Source organism: Bubalus bubalis, chromosome 3, assembly GCF_019923935.1.
Source record: "Bubalus bubalis isolate 160015118507 breed Murrah chromosome 3, NDDB_SH_1, whole genome shotgun sequence".
Classification (NCBI taxonomy): domain Eukaryota; kingdom Metazoa; phylum Chordata; class Mammalia; order Artiodactyla; family Bovidae; genus Bubalus; species Bubalus bubalis.
Window position 1 is genome coordinate 105073530 of NC_059159.1, and position 21365 is coordinate 105094894.

The 21365-nt window shown below is 40.6% G+C and overlaps 1 long non-coding RNA gene across 2 annotated transcripts; it reads left to right on the forward strand.

Annotated features, from left to right (window-relative positions):
- Positions 1–189: 189 nt before the first annotated feature.
- Positions 190–20956, forward strand: LOC112583895. 2 transcript variants are annotated; one of them, XR_006549900.2, is made up of 5 exons: positions 190–7236; positions 15646–15800; positions 19781–19832; positions 20308–20430; positions 20897–20956. It is a non-coding gene; the product is annotated as an uncharacterized LOC112583895 (long non-coding RNA). The 2 variants fall into 2 exon arrangements; XR_006549899.2 differs by having other exon boundaries at positions 19781–20430.
- Positions 20957–21365: the final 409 nt, after the last annotated feature.

Genomic DNA, 21365 nt, shown 5'->3' on the forward strand with positions numbered 1-21365 from the left:
GAAAAACAGCTGAGAGGCTGAAAGCTTTATAAATAAACAAACCCGCCCTAACCCCTGTGTTGACTCTGTGGACCAGACACAGCACTTTAACCTTCCCTCACCTATCGTCTTCCCGTAAGATACATACCTAAAAAAAAAAAGGGGGGGGGGGGAAACAACCTCGTGGGGGCGGGCGGGCGATAGGGGTAGTTAAAGCATGGGATCTGCTTTTGATTTAAGATAGATAATAAATCTTATTCTCTCCCGTCCGTAGTCTCTTCGCCCCAGCCCACATTTAAGACCAGTTACGGTTGCAGACAGCAAACTGCTGGCGCTTGGTGGGTTTGAGACCTCTCCTTCCCATTTTCCTTGAAATACAGTACTTTGGCTGGATGAATAGGTCAGCGTTTGCTGAGAGAATTTTATTTTGTTTTATGAAGTGTGAAAGAATGTTAGGAGATTTTAAATCAGGGGCCTATTATTTTAGACTCAGATGAATGTAGGTGCTTGACTCAACATTAAAACTGTTCCTATATGGTAGTGTTATTAAAAGTATGACATAGCCCTTATTTTGTAATGTAACGGTTTAGTCATGCAAAGTGCACTGTGACTATTTGGTTCAAGATTTCTCCCCCCTAGAGTAAAATCCTATTTTAACACCATTTTACTGTTGCAAAATTGGCTCTATTTGGGCAACTGGGTCTGAAATACAGTTCTAGGGCGCTTAAAATTGTGCAGTGGATAAGTTGAAGGCATGAAGCTGTGGAACAGACACTGCTGCAGCATGCTGCATGGGATCATTAAATGGCAAGAATTGTTTATGCTGCTGATCCATTGCTGGTGGAGGAAGAATCCTCAAGGGCACCATTTTCAGGTGGCTGAGAGTGTCAAGGATCACGTACCCTGTTGTTTTCTAAGGCTTTGCTACTTGCTTGTTAACCTGAGCTTCATAATTTTCTATCTATCCCAAAGTGAAACTCAAGACAACAAAAGATAACACATATAAAAGAAGTAGAATATATTATGCCCTGAAGAATCTATTGTAAGAACTTGTTTTTCTGCCTGAGGTTATGCCAGTATAACTATTAACTAGGTGAGAAATCTTAAACAAAACTAGCAATGTAGTAAAAGTAGAACTTCCAATTGCCTAATAAATTTCAGCTAATAATATAGCCAGATAACCTAGTTGTCTATAAAAGGGCTTTAACCCAATGGTGATGCTTAATACATTAGGTAATACAAGGTTTTAATTTGGGCTGGAAGCGAGGGCGGTGATCCATTTCCCTGGCATGCCAACCTTATATGCCAATTTTTAGAAATTGATGACTTCATCTTAATTCCCTTGTGAGTAAGTGCCCTTTATCCCTTTTAAGAATTTTCACCTGCTATCCCAAATTTCAAAGAGAGAACAATCATCTTAGTGAGATACTAGTGGAAGAGACTGGTCATTCATTCCTTCTGGTGTTTTATCAGATGGAAAGTAAAGAAGAAAACAAAACTCCTTTTGTTACATGTGTATATTCTTCAGTTCATGTAAAATTTTGATGCAGTACTTGGAGGGATTGGTATCTATGCATTATATGCACAATGATGGGGATGGAAAAATATAATCTGTCACTGGGAGCAGAGATTAAATATAGATGTTGCATCTCCCTTTCCCTTCACATTGTTAAGAAAGCCCCACCTTCTCCCTTCCAGTCTTTACTCTGAAGAATTGTCTTGTTTGTAGCTTGCACTGCAGCAAGTAGGAATTTTATAAAATAAGGCCTACGCTCAGGAGAAATGAAAAGGCAGCACCTTTCACTCAGCATGAAAAGAAGATTGTAGAACATATAGCGTGAATTTCATCTCCAAAGGAAGGCAAAATTTAACAACTGATATTAAGGAGGAAAATGATGGGATTATTTTGTTTCGCAGAAAATCACACAAAAGCAAATAGGGTTGGCGGCTAGAAGGACTCCAGGAGGCTGTACAGGATGCTAGGTTCACACAAAGCTTTTCCTTTTGGACTTTGATGAGTCATAATGTCTTCTCTGAACTTGCTTTTCTCTTTCTAGTTTGACATCAAGGAAAAGATGTCATTTTTTTCATGTCTGTATGGCTACATTCACTTGTTATGTAAGTCGGCCATGGTTGACATCCTGCATAGAGTAGACACTGGGTTTGAAAATTGACATCTAGCTACAACACCCTCTCTCTCTATATATATATGCACAAAGTCAGGAAGCTTAAAGTTTCGTCCAGCAAACTATTCATGCTGGGTGAAATGTAGTCTAGCTTCAAACAGGAGCAAGTAAGACCATTTAGGGAATGAGGACTTCATCTACAGTAATGGAAACTAAACTTTGACAAAGTGAATCAGACGACATTTAATTTAGTGAAGAGTTCAGAATTAGCAAGTGGATTTATTACGGAAATAAACACTTCTCTCCTTTTTTCTAATCAACAGTCAATAAATTTAGATTCTCCACAGCCAGTCCTCCAAAATACCACCCCACTTCTCTTTGTGATCATACCATCCTCTAGTTCAAAAGCCTCTGTCTATTCCCAATCCATTCTGTGATGAATTTCAGACCTCTTAGCATGTCAGCCACAGCTGTGCAGGGACAGATCTCTACTAGCTTTCTTGACCTCCTGAAAATATGTGAGCTCAGGAAGCCTGGTTGACCTCCTGGCAACTAAGGGGCCAGACTGGATATATTAGTTCATTCTCAATGAAATGCAGGTTCCCCAAGCACATCCTCCAAAGCTCAGCTACAGCCCAGATACTTTCCAAGGGCCCTCCTTGCCCTCTCTGCCCTCCCCAGGCAAAGGAAACCGCTTGTCCTCCTCTGCTCCCATAGCAACCGGTCTGTACCATGATAGCACTTATCACTTTGATGCAATTATTTGTTTGGTATCCTCCAGTAGATGGTTAGTGCCTGGAGGGTGTAGAGCAAGTTCCATTCATCTTTGAAACTGCTACAATTAGCCGGATGCCTAGGACATTGTAGGTTGTTTAAACATTTTCTGTTGAATGAAAGGATGAGAGATATATATTAAAATTATCTGACACAGAGAATTTAGCAGGTCTCAGTTATTGAACAAGATTATTAAGTGTTCAGAATATGTTATTTTTCCAAGCTGAAAAGGCTGATGTGTTTTAGAGTTTGTTTTGCTTTGGGTGGTGGGAGTAGGTGGGAGGTGAGGAGAAGCTATGGCTTTTGCTATCATATAAACAGCATTGAGAGGAGGTTTTGTTTCGTTTTAAAATTAGGCTAGGAATAACATGAGTACATACATGGCAGTTGCGTAATAGAGTAATCATAATAGCAGCTCCCTTTTATTTCTCCTTTAAAACATTTTCTGGTGTCTGTGCAGAGACCTTTATGTATGCCATTTAATCCATTTAACCCTATGAGATATGTGATATTATCCCCATTTTACAGATAAAGAAACTGAGAGGCAATAAGTAATTTGCCTAAGATAGTCTTCTCCAAAGTGGAGTGAGCAATCTGGGAAGAACATTAGAAATTTTATTCCTTTTTCCTCTAATGATTAAAAAAATGTAAAGACAAAAGAGAAAAAGAAAAAAGAGCTTTGTAAAGATTATACTCATTTACCCTGGCAACTTAACATGGTTCCAAGTAAACCAGTCACATACCAGTCAAATAATGTATCTGAAGACTACTTAACAGAAGAGCAGGGCCTGCAAGGCAGAGGGTAAGAGCGGTGCTCCCTCTGGTCCTTTCACTTTTGAGAACTTGACATTGCCTGAAGTTAATAGTTTCCACAGATTATGTTGGTGGCTGGCGCTAGTGGCAAAGCACTCAGCTGCCAATACAGGATACATAAGAGATCTGGGTTCAATCCCTGGGTTAGGAAGATCCCCTGGAGGAAGGCATGGCAACACACTCCAGTTTTATTGCCTGGAGGATCCCCATGTACAAAGGAGCCTGGCAGGCTATAGTACATAGGGTCACAAAGAGTCAGACACAACTGAAGCAACTTAGCACGCACACACGCACAGATTATGTTATCTGGTTTTAACCAATCAGTTTGAAAAACAAGTGGCTTTAAGAGATTCCTTCAGGTCTTCCCTGGTGGTCCGGTGGTTGGGAGTCACCTGTCAATGCCTGTATCCCTGGTCCAGGAAGACGCCACGTACCTCGGGACACCTAAGTCCACATGCCACAACTACTGAGCCTGCACTCCAGAGTCCGTGAGGTGCAGCTGCTGAAGCCGGCAAGCCCTAGAACCCTTCCTTTGTAAGGAGAGAAGCCACCACAGCGAGAAGCCTGCGCACCACCAGAAAGAGTACCCCCACCCGTGGTAACTAGAGAAAAGCTTGCGCAGCAACAGAGACACAGTACAGCTAAAAATAAATTTTTTTTTTAAAAGAAAAGATCCCTTCAAAGAAATTGAAGAGTGAGATAAATCTGATAATGCAAGGACAGGTGAAAGTTAGGATCAAATCTGCCACTTTAACCTCTGAGGTTCTTCGCCAGCCACACTGGGAAGTGAGAACAACGCAGTCCAGTTAGATCTGGTAAGAAATAGGTTAAAGCGTTCACAGTTATCCAAGACTACTTGAAATTTAAATATAGGTTAGCCATCGCTTTTTTTTTAAACCATCAATAATGATGGATTCTGACCCAAGCATATATTTTGCCTTGAGATATTAACAAGCGATTCAATGGTAGACTCATGATTAGCAAGCTGGGCTTTCCTTATGGTTCAGCTGGTAAAGAACCCACCTGCAAAGTGGGAGGCCTGGATTTGATCCCTGGGCTAGGAAGATCCCTTGGAGAAGGGAAAGGCTACCCACTCCAGTATTCTTGCCTGTAGAATTCCACGGACTGTAGAGTCCATGGGGTCGCAAAGAGTCGGACATGACTGAGTGACTTTCAGTTAAATCTTTTTATGTTATCTCAATCTCATACTGTTATAGCTTCTATTTTGTGTTTTATAATGCACTTGATACATTAATACTGAATACATGTATTATGAATACATATACATAAATCATGTTCTATCTATTCTTCCCCCCACCCCTTTTTTTAACAGCAAGAGGAATGTGATCAGACAACTTGGAGATGACTAAAGAATGAAGTCAGAATTTTTAAGCCAGCTTGGTAAAACTCCAGACCCAGACTGATCTGCACTGTTCATGTAAAAATTGCCCAGTAATTTGTCATCAATACAGGTCTCTAACCCATTATGGGGTAGGGGAAAGGTGGAATCTAAATGATCTTCAGAACATTTGAGAATCCCTTGAAGCTGTGTTCAAAATTCCGTGTTCATGTTAATGTGTATTTTCTGTGGAAGGAGTCCATACATTTCATCAGCTCCTCAAAGGGATCTTTCCCAAAGTGGGTAAGGATTACTGATACACAGGTACCAGCAGCATCAATGATCTAGAATACTTATTGGATAAATTAATCTTTTTTCATAACTTTTATAAAATAGGTGTGCACATTTCATATGTCCAAACATGTCTACCCTTAAAAAAAAAAACAGAACTCAAAAAATTTCTCTAGAAAGTTCAAAGGCAGGATAATTTCATCCTGAAGGATCGTCTCAATAATACTCCATCTTATAATATTGACTAGACAAGACAGGGTTTTACAAATGTCATCCTCAACATGTTTTTGAGGCTCTGACACATCTGACACATTGCGCAGTGGTACATTAAGAATCAGAACATAGATTCAGGATCTGAAATTTTGTCATTGTCACAAATTGTTCAAAGATTTTAACTTTCACTTGGCAGGCCCCTGCCCTCAGTGCCCTTTGATGGGTACTGTGTTTCTCTGAGTGATAATGTGCTTCTGTACCAAGGTGACACTGTATCTCATCTCCTAGCCCCACCACCAAGTGCTGTGGTAGGAGAATATGCTGTATCCACCTCATATACTGTTTTATTAGAGTTCATTATGGTCTTTTACTCTTAGACCACCTTCAGCTGCTACAGGACTTATCCTTTCAGTTACCATTGACTGCCTTTTTATTTGTGTGCAACCGTTTTCCTGCTTGACTTGAATTACGTCACCCACCAGATTCTTACTTCAAGTTTAGTACACAAAAGCACAATCTGCTGTTGTCTTATTTCAGTCACTTTTCTATACTTGAAGTTCTATATAAATTCAAGAGAAGAGTAGAAAATAAGCCAGGAACATATAAAAACAGAAATCACCACTAAAATTACCTTAGATGACTCTTTAAAGAACTTGAGATAAATAATCTGCTTTGGGGGAGAAAGAAAAAAAGTTGGTCTCTCCACATGTAGGGATAAAATAGATCCCACAACAATATGGTTTTATTTTAGTTTTCAATGGTTTTATCAGCTTGAAAGTGATGAATATATAAAACAAGTATAAAAAGTTTGGGGAAGGGGTTGTGAACATCTGGATTCTACATGGGGCAAGGTTTAATGCTGGGCAGGAAGCTTTTATCTTCCCTTCAGATAAAGTCAACTGAACAGTCAATGACTTCAGTGAATGCTGGGTATAAAGGCAATGCTCACATTTGGTCTGGGATTGTGCATATTCAATTGCTTATCTTATCAGGGACATTGTGATGTCTGCTGGAATTTTATTATTTTGCTGACTATTAGTGGCCTTTTGATAATAGACTATCCTTAAATACACTTTCTTTATTTCCTTAAATAAATAGGGGAGAAAATAAAGGATTTGCTGATAAAAGGCACATCATAATGTATAACATTTTTTTGTTTGTTTAATACTTAGGGTTTGGGGATGTGTCCGACTCTTAAAGACAGTGACATTTCACACTCTACCTATATTTTGTCAAACTGCTTGAAAAATATATCCACCTATTGGGGACTTTTGTCTTTAAGTGATACTTCATTTTATGCTGTGATTTATTTACTGACATTAATAACTGTAACCACCATTACCTGATATTCTGCAGGTCTATGGCCCCTATCAATGTTGATTATTTTCCTGAGAGCTTAAGAATGCTGAGCTATTATTTCTAATGCTAACATAATAATTACTCATCGATTGAGGAAAGTAGATAGTGAAAACATAATTTAATAGTCTAGATAATCATCAGTAATTATTATTTAATATTAACTAATTAATTAAATATTAACATTAATCATTTAATAAATAATGACTATTCTTTAAAACGAAGTCTCAACCACAGAGCAGACGTGCTGCTTGGGACCTTTTCCCAATGGGGACTCCAGATGTGCTGTGACATGGGACTTCCCAACGCTGTATAAGTCTGAATGTTTGTCAAACACCCAATTTGGTGATGTATTCTCTGCTCTTTCTGTTTCTCATTTCTTTTAATGTTAGTATATTGAGAGTGGGCTTCCCTGATAGCTCAGTTGGCAAAGAATCCGCCTGCAATACAGGAGACCCCAGTTCAATTCCTGGGTCAGGAAGATTCACTGGAGAAAGGATAGGCTACCCACTCCAGAAATCTTGGGCTTCCCTTGTGGCTCAGCTGGTAATGAATCCGCCTGCAATGTGGGAGACCTGGGTTCAATCCCTGGGTTGGGAAGATCCTCTGAAGAAGGGAAAGGCTACCCACTCCAGTATTCTGGCCTGGAGCATTCCATGGACTGTATAGTCCACGGGGGTTGCAAAGAGTCAGATACGACTAAGCGACTTCAGACAGCCTTCACATGCTAACATCACTAGTCACATGAACTGTCACAAACTATATACCACTGTTTGGTGTTGACATGCTAACACTGAAACCTCTTACAGTAGTCCCTGGTTTAAAAAATACATGCCAATCTCAGAACCTCTGGTTCCATGCACAAAGTCAGCACAATATACTAGAACCAATGATTGAATGACCTGCTCATGGACACCTACAGAGATTAGACTCTTGGTTGCCTCACTCCCAGTCAGGATGCCTTCTTCTATACAAGACTGTTTCTCCTTTTAAAAGAAAAAAAAAAGTCCCCAAGTTCATGTTCTTCAGGTCAGTAATAGCCATCAAAACCCAACAGAAGAAATAAGCCCAGCACTATCCACGGCATGCTTTCAAATTTATTTTCCTAGACTGTGGCTTTCCAACTGTTTTAACAACTACTCTCAGTATGAAATGTATTATATATCATGACCCAACATACACATGCTTAGGTACACAAGTGAATTGTATCAGTCAGGGTCCAACTAGGAAAGCAGAGGAATTTAATTCAGGAAAATTGGTACACAGGTAACGGAAAAGCTGAGAAGTCAAATGAGGGACTGAGAGTAGCAATGGTAAGAAGTCACTCTTTCCCCTAAACTGGGGGAGCCAAGGGATGAGGCAGAATAAGCAGAGCTCAGAAACCAGGGTGTTCTTGTAAAATCTGAAACCATGGTTCTCAGCTGGAGTCACGGTGGAAATGCAGCTGCTGCTACACAAGCAGCCAGAAGCATCTATGGCTCACAAAAGAGAGTGTCAAGTACTGACTGCTCCCCAAACTTCAATCCCATATCCCCAACTGCCCCAAAACCATAGGAGCTGTTTTCCTTTCTCTTACTAGAAGTGTAAAGTATAAGTCATCATTTTATCTAAAATTAATACCCACCTCAGCACCTCTTTTTCTTTCAATTTTTTAAAATTTAGTGCATTTTTTCTGTAATGATAAACTATGTCCACATTAAAAAAATTTGATTAAAGAAAAAGAAAACAGCCTTAATTCCACTGGCTAGATCCAATTTCTTAGAATTTAGTTGTCATTCTTCCTAGTCTTTCTTATTGAAGGAAAGCTATGACAAACCTAGACAGCATATTAAAAAGCAGAGACATCACTTTGCTGGCAAAGGTCCATATAGTCAAAGCTATGATTGTAGTTATGTAGGGATATAAGAATTGGATCATAAAGAAGGCTGAGCACCAAAGAACTGATGTTTTCAAATTGTGGTGCTAGAGAAGACTCTTGAGAGTCCCTTGAACTGCAAGGCGATCAAAACAGTCAATATATTCATTGGAAGGACTGATGCTGAAGCTCCAATACTTTGGCCACCTGATGTGAAGAGCTGACTCATTGGAAAAGACCCTGATGCTGGGAAAGATTGAGGGCAAAAGGAGAAGGAGGTTGGCAGAGAATGAAATGGTTAGATAGCATCATTGATTCAATGGACATGAATTTGAGTAAACTCCTGGAGATAGCGGAGGACAGAGGAGTCTGGTGTGCTGCAGTCCATGGGGTCACAAGGAATCGGACATGACTTAGTAACTGAACAACAACAAATCATCATCTGTAATTCTAATTGTATCTTGCTTACAATTCTAATTATTCCATAAAAATCTTCCTTGTTGGAAAACCTTTCGTAACAGATTTTTGTTTTACTATTATCTGTTTCTAGTAATTCTCTCCACCAGTCCATCCTTCACACCTGGCTAACTTTAATCTTATTCATGGCACCACTTTACCCATCTCCAGAACCTTGGTTCAAAAAGTGAAGGCTGGGCTCCTCTGTCAACCTCAAAGGCCCTTCCTTAAACAGAAATCCATCCTTTCCAGCCTCATCTTCTATTATAGAACTTTCCCTTAGGCCAAAAGGTACCACTTATTCTTCCACACACACACGTAATTTTCCCAGTGCCTTCCTTCAAACCACTCTCCCTGCTTGTCATACCCACGTTCCCTTTAATGCCTCCTTTAGACCATGTGCTAGCCCATTCCCTACCCGCCTCCCACCCCCTCCCTCCCAACTGCCCTCCCCCCACCCTCTAGCCATAAGGCTTCTCCACGTGACCCACCTATTGTGGCTACTCTCTTCTTTCTTTTTAATAATTTCTACCTGTGACTTGAGCCACTTGTTGGACAAGCTCAAGGACCATATCTTCTACCTCTCTGTATCCTCAGAGCTTAGCACAAAGGGCATGCTCAATAAATATTTATTAATGCTGCTGATGATACCCACCATCAGCACAGCTGCTCTGCTTTCTATGATAATGAGGAAAGCAGTGCAGAAGCAGTAGTGGGAAAATTCGCTGTGCTCTTCCTCAAGTGCTGCCAAAGTCCTGAGAGGTCAGCAAACGATCCACTCCAACTGCAAAGACACAAACTTTGGAAGGAGGAAAGAAGGGAAGGAAGGAGGAAGGAAGAAAGGAAAGGGCTAATCAACGGACATTTTGCATTTTCACATAATCTACTTCCTTTAGGATACAGCCAAGATAAATGTGAAACATTCTTAGATTGTAACATCTCTATTAGAAAATGTCTTGAGACTCAGATGGTTAAACAGAGGATCATAGAAGATCCCTAATTCGAGTCCTAGGTTTTGTAAATCTAGCTGGTACATTTTAGTCCCATCATAAGCACTTTGGTATGATGGGTAAAAGCCTGGGCTCCCAAGTGGTGCTACCTGGCATGCATTTTTAACTCTACCAACTACTAGTTGCATCGCCAGAAAATTTACCTAACTTTTTTGGACCCAGTTTTCCTAGCTGTGAAAGAGAGACAATGGCAATGGCATTCTAGAAAATGTTTAAATACTCATCCTCCCCTCTAAAGCTCTGATTTGTAACACACGTCAGTTTCTAAGGTAGAAATAATTCGGCTGATTTCAAGCTGTTAACAGGCTCACAAGATTCCTGAAAATTGAACAGTGGACTCTTACAGGGTACCTTCCTTACAGGGTTGTTGTGAAGATTATGAGTTAATATATAAAAGCACTTAGAACTGGCCCTGGGACATCATATGCTTAGTTTGATGAATATTAGCTATTTTTATTATACTATTTCAGTTTTCCTTCTTCCATGGAAATGGAGTATAGAAATAGCAAGTACTATTGGGAAAAAGCAGTTGCCGTGATTTTCGTTCATTTCATCCTCTTTATAATCACATGTTTCATGTTCACTACTGCCAAGCAGCCCCATTGACTTATTTGAATTTCTTTCCTTTTCCTTAATTCATCTTTTTTTGGAGCATTCTAAGAATCAGAGGACTGGCTAAAAGCCACATACCAGGAAAGAAAAATGTTATAAAAAGTAAGGATAATCCCAACTGAATAATTTCCCCTGAATAATCATTTTAAGAAAGGCTTAAGTACTTACTCAAACAACTAGATATGAAAGTTTATTCATATACAATTAGTTATTGCCCACTTGGCGGGGAGGGGTATGAATTGTAGCTTCTTTTCAAAATAATTTTATTCCCTGGTGTTCTTCTTGACACAAAATAAGTAAGAATTTTTTATTAAAAAGTATCCCTGAATACATGACTGAATAGTGACTTTCTGCTTTTTTATTTCGATCAGAAGACTTCTACTTAAAATATTGTAATTTTCAAGGTGTTTCATCACAACTACCACTCAGGCAATAAATATTTGCAACCTATAGAAAAAAGGGTGTTTTTTGATCTTTGAACAAAAATCAACCAGCCAACAGCTCAGTTGCTTAGCTGGAGCCCCTAGGCCCCAGCACTTTTCTCTAGAATGTCTTCCTTTCTTGCTCAGCTGTTTTGTCACCCTTCTCTTTTTACAAATTCTGAATTCTCATTTCCTTCTCCCACTCAGGAAATGGTTTCTAATTTTACTTTTGCAAATTTGATTCCCTTCTCAGTCATTTTCTCTGTCGTCTCTTTCCTCCTGTTGCCATTATTTTGTTCCTTCTCTCCTAAATGCCACACTGAACATCATCTCCAACTGTCAGGGGGGCTTCAGATTATGAAGACCCTCGTTTTGCTGTTGGAGGAACACAGGAGACAGTGAAACGTCGAGGCTACAATTCCATGCGAGTATCTGCTTGAATCCTCCCTACTTTGAGAACATGGAAGTCTCTCCCAACTTTTTGCCTACAGGTTCGGTTCTCCCCTTCCCCACTGCCACCCCACTGCACCCCTGACCCCTGGGCCCGGCCAACCACCCTTCTACTTTTGGTCCTTATGAATTGGACTACTCTTCTTAGGTGGAATCACACACACAGTATTTGTCTTTTTGTAAAGAGCATATTTCACTTATCGTGGCATCCTCAAGAATCATCCACGTTGAAGTATTCAACAGGATTACCTTCTCTTTCAAAGCTGGATAATAGTCCATCATATGTGCATACCACATGCTGTTTATTTGTTCATCCACAGATGGATACTCAGGTTGCTTCTGCTCTTAGGCTTCCAAACAGTTCTATGAACATGAGTCTGCAAATATCTGTTTTAGTTTCTGCTTTCAATTCTTGTGGATATATACCTAGCAGTGAAATTGCTGGATCATATGGTGATTCTATTGACAAATATTTTTTTAGGAACCACAATACCGTTTTCCATAAGAGTCTGCTTTTCTTTGGACACCATTTTACATTCTCACCAGCAGTACACAAGTTTTCCAACTTCTCCACATCTTTACCAGCACTTGTTAGTTTCTGGGGTTTTAATGTTTTGATAGCAACCATCCTATCGTCATTAAAAGCTAAGAATAATTTCTGTCATAAACCACCTTGATCCCACGCTCATAATTTTCAAAATCCCTTGCATTCTGGTTGTTGCTATTAAGCTCATTTTTGCTCTAAAACATAGGACTTTGTTTCCAGGATGAGACTGCACAATCTACTTAAATTCCACAACATCCTTGTTAATAGATCTCTCTCTCCCCTCGTTTTTCACAGTGAAAGCTATCTTGCAGGACCTCCAAGCTTGGTAAATCTCTCTCTCCAGCTTGAAGTCAGTAGCCCACTTATCCCTGAACTACAATTAACCTACTTATGGCTGACATTTACATTTCCTTCTTGTCAGTTTTATGAAGATGTAACTTACACTTAAGTGTAAAACTCAGTGAGTTTTGACAAACCTCTATAGTATTGAACCCACCGTGACAATCATGATAGAGAACATTTTAAGGGCTTCTGTTTGACCTCTCTGCCTTAATTAAACAAATAGAAAAACGTAGTGTGTAAGAACTACTGTCAGCTCTGTTGGTAATGAACAATACCACTCCCAAGTCCATCGGTATCCTTGCTTACAATCTTTGTCTTCTTGACTTTCTTACTATTGTTAAAAGATTCTTTAGAATACAAAAGGGAGATAGAAAAGCTTTACAGAGAGGAGGGAAGGAGAGGACTAGAGAGAAAAGGTATGTTTACTCTAAGCTGATATATTTAAATAAGTTTGTGGGTGTCATTCAATTGTGTCCCATGGACTTCCGCCTGCCAGTCTCCTCTGTCCGTGGAATTCTCTAGGCAAGAATACTGGAGTGGGTAGCCATTCCCTTCTCCTGGGGATCTTCTTCCCAACCCAGGGATCAAACCTGTGTCTCCTGCATTGTAGGCAGATTCTTTACTGTCTGAACCACCATGGAAGCCCTTAATACTAGACTATTGGCACATAATCGCTGGGTTTTCCTTTACCTATAGTACATTGCTATATCTCTGTGATGTGAAAAACCATTTTTTACTGAATACTTTTTGCCCCTATACTGCGCCTGTAGGCTTGTAAGTTTCCTTCCCTCTTCTTTTTGTTTCTTTTCAGAAATGCTCCTCTCTGAAATGTCATTACTTCTTCCTTGTCAATAATCTATGCTGAAATTCCATTTCTTAATGAAGTAACAATCATATAGGTCACATCAAATTCACTTCCCTCACCCCCCCACCCCCCCCCACCCTCCGAAGTTTGATTTTGTATTCCACAAACATATTATTGGGTACTTACTCTGGGCAGGGTATTCATTTGTTCTAGAAACTTAATTTCACATGCAACAAATTCTTTACTGAGCATTTACTATGTATAGGGCAAGTCTTCAGCTTACATTCCTTTGGATTCAACTAAAATTAAGTTTTTCCTTTTCCTCGTATCTCGAATGGCTTTCCCCGTGTTCCGTTCACAACTGTAGGTAGCGCTTGTTAACATCTCCCCTACACAAACAATGGTGTGTTCTTTAATCCAGGTCCTGCTTGGCATTTGTCATATTTTCCCCACAGCTTTTCTAAAAGCATATTAACAGCCTTTATGCATTTGCAATTTCACTTTAAGTATTTTAATTAGAGTTAATTTAAGTTTATTTTGAATATGTATTTAAAGACTTTTATTCTAAATACGTTAGTCTACTTACAACTGAATTCCATCCTGGCACTTCCAAGCTTAAATTTGAGGACCCAATCCTAACACTGAAATAATGTCTTTAAGTAAAGTCCATTCTGATATTTGGGCCTGTAATATCTAGTTTCCCCTGCAATTCCAAGGGTTCTTTGCATCTAGTAGGTGGTCGTAATATTTGGAATTATAGAATTTCAGAATGCAAAAGAACTGTATGGAAAAATAATATAGGGCTAAATATCTTGTGACTTTGAACTTGGCAGTGGTTTTAGAAACAAAACCAAGAAAGAGACAAACTAAAACTTGTCAAAACTTAAAACTTTGTACTTCAAAGGCACCTCAAGAAAGTAAAAAGACGGTTGAAGAACAAGAGAAAATACCTGCAAATCATATATCTGATAAGGGTCTAGTATCCTGAATAAATAAAGAACTCTTACAACTCAACAACAAAAAGACAAACAACCCAATCAAAAAGTAGGCAAAGGAATTGAAATCATGTTTCTCCAAAGAAGATATATAACTGACCAAGAAGAACAGGAAAAGATGTTATCATTAGCCATTAGGGAAATGAAAATCAAAGTCACAATAAGATACCACTTCATACCAACCAGGATGGCTATGATAATAGTTAACAAATTGTAAATAACAGAAAAATAATAAAAATGCAACAACCAAAACAGAAAATGAGGGTGTGGAAAAATTACTGGAGCCCTCATACATTGCTAGTGGGAATGTAAAATGGTGCAACCTCTGTGGAAAACACTTTGGTTGCTCTTCAATCAGCTGAACATACAGTTATCATATCATATCATAGATACTTCATCCAGCAATTACATCCCTAAGCAAATAGCCAAAAGAACTGAAAGCAGGTATTCAAACAGAAACTTGTACATGAAAGTTTGTAGTAACACTATTCAGAACAGTCAAAAGGTAGAAGCAATTCAAATGTCTATCAACAGATGAATGGATAAAGAAAATGCAATATATCCACACAATGGGATATTATTTAACCATAATGATGAAGTGCTGATACATGTTATCACATGGATAAACCTTGAAAACATATGCTAAGTTAAAGAGGCCAAACACAAGAGGCCATATACTGTGTCATTCCATTTATTTGAACTTTCCAAGATAGGAGACTCTACAGAAAGCAGATTCTTGGTTTCCAGGGCTGGGGGACAGGGGAGAGTAGGAAGTGACTACTAAATGAGTATAAGGTTTCTTTTGGAGGTGATAAAAATGTTCTGAAACAAGGGAGTGATGATGCCCACACAGCGCTGTGAATGTAATAAATATCCCTGCATTATACAGTTAAAAATGGTTAAAATGGTGCATTCTGTGTTGTGTGAAAGAAAAGTGAAAGTGTTAGTTGATCAGTCACATCCAGCTCTTTGCAATGACATGGACTGTAGCCCACCAGGCTCCTCTGTTCATGGAGTTCTCCAGGCAAGAATACTGGAGTGGGTTGCCATTTCCTTCTCCAGGGGATCTTTCCTACCCAGGGATTGGACCCAGGTCTCCTGCATTGCAGGCAGATTCTTTATCATCTAAGCCACCAGGGAAGCCCATGTTATATGAATATTACCTCAATTAAGAAGAACTTATTGATGAATGTATTGTTCACTATCCATGTGTCAGTGTTGTAGATGTTGGGCTAATTAAGCTATTGCTTCTCTTTCTAGACTCTGAGGTCCTCCAGGGACTGACAAGTAAAATAATACAGAACGAAGATGTGGGCTCTAAACACATACAAAGGCTGCTAGGGGACCGAGAGACGATAGTGATACAAGGACTTTCCAAATGAAGCCAGAGTCTTGGACTAATTGGTTACAAGTCTGTGAGTGCCTCTTTGTGCTGCTACTGTACTGGGCTGGGTGTTCAATAATGAGCAACAGCAGAGACCATCCATCCTTCCTGGAACTTCCACTTGGGGCACAGGCAGATATTCCTTACAACCCCCTGCAAACTGAGGTAGAAAAGGAACAGTCTATGAAAGTTCAGAATAAAGAGACTTGACCTAGACCAGAATGAGGGAAGACCTCCTTCTGAGAGTAATCCTTAAGCTGAGATCTGGGAAACAAATAGGAGGCAAGAGAGACTAGCATGGAGAGTTGCGTTAGGACTCAGTGCTTTACTGCTATGGCCCGGGTTCAATCCCTGGTTGGGGAATTAAGATCCCATGAGCCATGGAGTGCAGCCAAAAAAAGAGACTGAGAGAGTCTAGCATCAGCAAAACCTACAGCAGAAGGAAACAGGACTTTCAAGGGCATGAAAGAAGGGCGCTGCAGTTGGAGCAAGCTGCTAAGTGGGTCACGAAGCTGGAAAGACAAGTGGGGCCTGATAGAGCCCCCTATACAGATTTATGTTGGCTTAAAACTCAACATTCAAAAAACAAAGATCATGGCATCTGGTCACATCACTTTATGGCAAATAGATGGGGAAACAATGGAAACAGTGACAGACTTTATTTTCTTGGGCTCCAAAATCACCTCAGATGGTGACTGCAGCCATGAAATTAAAAGATGCTTACTCCTTGGAAGAAAAGTTATGACCAACCTAGACAGCATATTAAAAAGCAGAGACATTACTTTGCCAACAAAGGTCCATCTAGTCAAAGCTATAGCTTTTCCAGTAGTCATGTATGGATGTGACAGCTGGACCATAAAGAAGGCTGAGCACCGAAGGACTGATATTTTTGAACTGCAGTGTTGGAGAAGACTCTTGAGAATCTCTCGGACTGCAAGGAGATCAAACCAGTCAATCCTAAAGGAAATCAGTCCTGAATATTCATTGGAAGGACTAATGCTGAAGCTCCAATACCTGATGAGAAGAGCTGACTCACTGGAAAAGACCCTGATGCTGGGAAAGATTGAAGGCAAGAGGAGAAGGGGATGACAGAGGATGAGATGGTTGGATGGCATCCCTGAGTTAATGGACATGAGTTTGAGCAAGCTCCAGGAGATGGTGAAGGACAGGGAGGCCTGGTGTGCTGCAGTCCATGGGGTTGCAAAGAGTCAGACAAGACTGAGAAACTGAAGAACAAATACAGGCTCTGATAAAGATTCTGCTCTTTATCCTAAGGGTGACAGGAAGGGGGCAGACAGGGGATGAGGGATGGCCACCTCCATCCTGGAGGTCAAGGATGGACTGGAGGCAGGCAAGAATAGACATGGAGTGGAGACTACTTCAGATCAGATCAGATCAGATCAGTCGCTCAGTTGTGTCTGACTCTTTGCTACCCCATGAATCGCAGCACGCCAGGCCTCCCTGTCCATCGCCAACTCCCGGAGTTCACTGAGACTCACGTCCATTGAGTCAATGATGCTATCCAGCCATCTCATCCTCTGTCATCCCCTTCTCCTCCTGCCCCCAATCCCTCCCAGCATCAGAGTCTTTTCCAATGAGTCAACTCTTCTCTACTTGTCCAGGGGGTGTCCCCGGTGGCTCAGTGGTAAAGAACCCATCTGTAAGGCAGGAGACATGGGTTTGATCCCTGGGTTGGGAAGATCCTCTGAAGAAGGAAATGGCAGCCCACTCCAGTATTCTTGCCTGGAGAATCCCATGGACAGAGCCTGGCGGGCTACAGTCCATGGGGTCACAAAAAGTCAGACACAACTTAGCAACTAAATGACAATACTTCTCCAGGGAGCAGATGATGGTGTTGCGAGGTGGAGACAGAGATGGAGAAAAGTGGAGCTAGATCCACAGAACAGGGGTGGAGTTAGGAAGGGGAAGGCCCAGGCCCAGTGACACCATGTGCAAAGGGATGAGGCACTGAAGTGTGAAGCAGAAGCTGGATGCAGCATCCCAGAGGAGTCACTCTGGTGGAATCCATGGAAAGGTGTAGGTGCAGGAGCCATGGGAAGCTGCTGGAGTCTGCAGGAATCAGATCACACGGCACTCCTGATGAGCCTTATCATGGTGGACACAGGAAACTGTGAGGCATTTAAGAGGGGGAATGGGACTACCAGATTCATGTTTTACAAGGAGCATTACAGGGAAGCTAGAGAATGGATCTAGGGAGAATGAAAGGAAGATACTTTTGAGTATAAACAAGGCAATGAATTAGGAGACTGTCACAGTTCAACATAAGAGTTAATGAGAGCTAATCTCTGGACAGACTACGGGGTTGCAAAGAGTCAGACGTGACTGAGTGACTAACACACACACACAGACACACACACACACACACACACACAGAGACACAAAATCTTAAGACATGGTGTCATGAGACTGGGGGATGACAGGGGTATGAGTCTATTTCTGAGACTGGATCAACTGATAATTACAATAGTCATGACCTGTGGCCCATATACAACCCCAGTATCTTCTCCCATATGGTCTCAGGGATCCTTGCCAATGTAAGAGCTGTAGCATGAAACAAAGGAAAAGATGTCATTGGAACCAACTCTCTGGCAACATTTTGCTTTCAAAACCTCCCCTCATTTCGATGTGATATTGTCACCCAACTAAACCACAGGTTCTTTAAGAAGAGGGATCATGTCTTATTTGCTGTCTCATGTCCTTATTGCTATACTTGCTGCAAAGAGGAGACTGAATAAATACTTGAATACATAAATTAAAAAGGTGTATTTCTCAGCACACCAGCCACACAACTAACATTAAGAGCAAAAATATACACACATTAAGGAATTATGGGACCTGATAGCCTCACTGGTGACTGTGTGATGTCTTTGCTACCTTTTAAGACAAAATGTTGTCCTTATTCTGCTCATGCTGCATAAGAATCTGTCATCTTTGTCACCGAGGTGTACTGGGCTCGATCGGTGCTCCATTGCCAAAGGTGTTGTATGTGCGTGGCGAGGTAGACTACTTACTATGTGATTTGTATAAGTCTGCAAAAAAACCCATCTCAGGCTCCACACACCTGAAAAGAGATTATCACACCATCATCCAAGTGATAGGGGTGCAAAAATTTCCTTGAATTTGTTGTTCAAAGTGTGTCAACTCCATCATGAGAGTTTTGCAACAAGGGAAAGGATTTCCATTTGTTTCCCCAGTGGTTTTGGCTTATCTGAAATGAATTCAATTCACCAGACCTCTTATCTTCAAGGACATAAGCAGATCCCATTGGAAGATCTGGTTCTGAGACCTTTTGCTCAGAAAACTTTAGTCTCAGAAAACTTGAGTTAAGATGTAAGTCCCAAAAGGCAGAGCTTTGAACATATTGGAGTTAGGGAGAAAGCAATTAGACCAGTAATTCAGAGCTTAGGCCTTGCGTTACCAGTGTTTAAAGCTTAATAAAGGCTTTAACAAAGAACAATTATAATCTTAGAAGGAAATCAGAGGAAAAAAAGTTCATTTGATATGTGAAGATTAAATAGCCTCTGAGTATGTGTGTATGTGTATGTATTTATATGTATTTTTAGCAGGTTTGGTCTTCTAGTTATGACACAAAAATATAGAAGAAAGGTCACACAATTTCTTTTAGAATTAATTGGTGCCATCTAAGAGAGAAACTCTAATCTTTTCTCATGGTAAAATCTAGTAGAGTTATAGCATAATTATTTCCCTCCATGATCTTAGAGTACTTTGAAACTAGTTGTCCATCCTGTTGCTGATTTAGTAGATGGAAATGAGAGAACGTGGTGGCAATAAGTGGCAAGAGGAAAAAGTGTTAGTCACTCAGTTGTGTCTGACTTTTTGTGACCCCACAGACTGGCGGACCCCCCCTGTGACCGCCAGGCTCTTCTGTCCATGGAATTCTCCAGGCAATAATACTGGAGTGGTTTGCCATTTCCTTCTCCAGGGGATCTTCCCGACCCAGGGATCGAACCAAGGTCTCTTGTGTTTCAGGCAGATTCTTTACCATCAGAGCCATCAGGGAAGCTATGCTGGCAAGATGAAGGTAAGAAGGAGAAACAAGGCTCAGGGAACACACGGTGTTGCGTGGAATATTGTTGTGCTGGACTTCTCCATCTGCCTCCAGATCCACTCTCTACTCTTCTGTGCCTTGCTCTGTGCCCCAAAGACTGTATTAGTAAGCTCATTTGTCTTCTGCCTTCCAACTGATACCAGCAGGAACTCTGGGGGTGAGGGATAGTGAGGTCAGGGTGTCTATTTCCCTGTTGAGTTTCTGATTGCCTGCCTGCCTGCCTCCACCTCAGGTCACTTTGTTTTGGTTTGGGGGTGAGTAATGGGAGGGATCATCTTTTATGGCTACTTTCCTGGGTTCAAGGGCCTGCTCCTTCCTCTCACTCTCTCATGTCTACATGAACTCATGGTCCTCTACTACTGCTGACCAGGATGCTTCATTAGACTCTGTTGATTCCCCTGAGCCCTGCCCATACCTTTGTAAGGGTCCCTTCATTAACACGTCCCAGGTTCCATCTGAAGGTATCATCAACTAGCTTCTTGCTGGAAACCTTGACTGATACAACTGTCTTCTACCCAAATGAGGTACTAAACTCTGACAAGATGATCCTGGAAAATCCCAAGGAGACAGGGTAACAATTTTTACTGACCTTTTTCTTTGGCTTTAGTAATGAAAAAGTGAATGGATGTTTAAAATGTACTCTCTAGTTAATTATTGATGGGATAAAGCTCCCTTAGGGCCCACTCTCCTATGGTAAGCTCAGATCCCCAATAACTATAAATAAAACTATGAAACTACTTTATGAATTAAGTTGTGAACATCTTCAGTTTGAGACGCCTGAGGGGATGGCCTAGTGGCAATACTTCCTAAGCTTTCAAAAATGAAAGTGTTTGCCATTGGAAACAGTGAGTTCCACGTGGTAGGAAGTATTCAAGTAGAAACTGGAAAAGCAATGGATTAGAAGTTGAACTTCATAATTTTAAGGCCTTTTCCAATGTGTACTTTTATGATTATTGGATTTAAGATATAATGGTTTATCAGCAGAAATTTATTATGAAAATGTTGACTACTAAGATGGGTATTTAACTTATATGCAGAGTACATCATGAGAAACGCTGGGCTGGAAGAAGCACAAGCTGGAATCAAGATTGCCAGGAGAAATATCAATAACCTCAGATATGCAGATGACACCACCCTTATGGCAGAAAGTGAAGAGGAACTCAAAAGCCTCTTGATGAAGGTGAAAGAGGAGAGTGAAAAAGTTGGCTTAAAGCTCAACATTCAGAAAACGAAGATCATGGCATCTGGTCCCATCACTTCATGGGAAATAGATGGGGAAACAGTGGCTGATTTTATTTTTGGGGGGCTCCAAAATCACTGCAGATGGTGACTGCAGCCATGAAATTAAAAGATGCTTACTCCTTGGAAGGAAAGTTATGACCAACCTAGATAGCATATTGAAAAGCAGAGACATTACTTTGCCAACAAAGGTTCGTCTAGTCAAGGCTATGGTTTTTCCTGTGGTCATGTATGGATGTGAGAGTTGGACTGTGAAGAAGGCTGAGC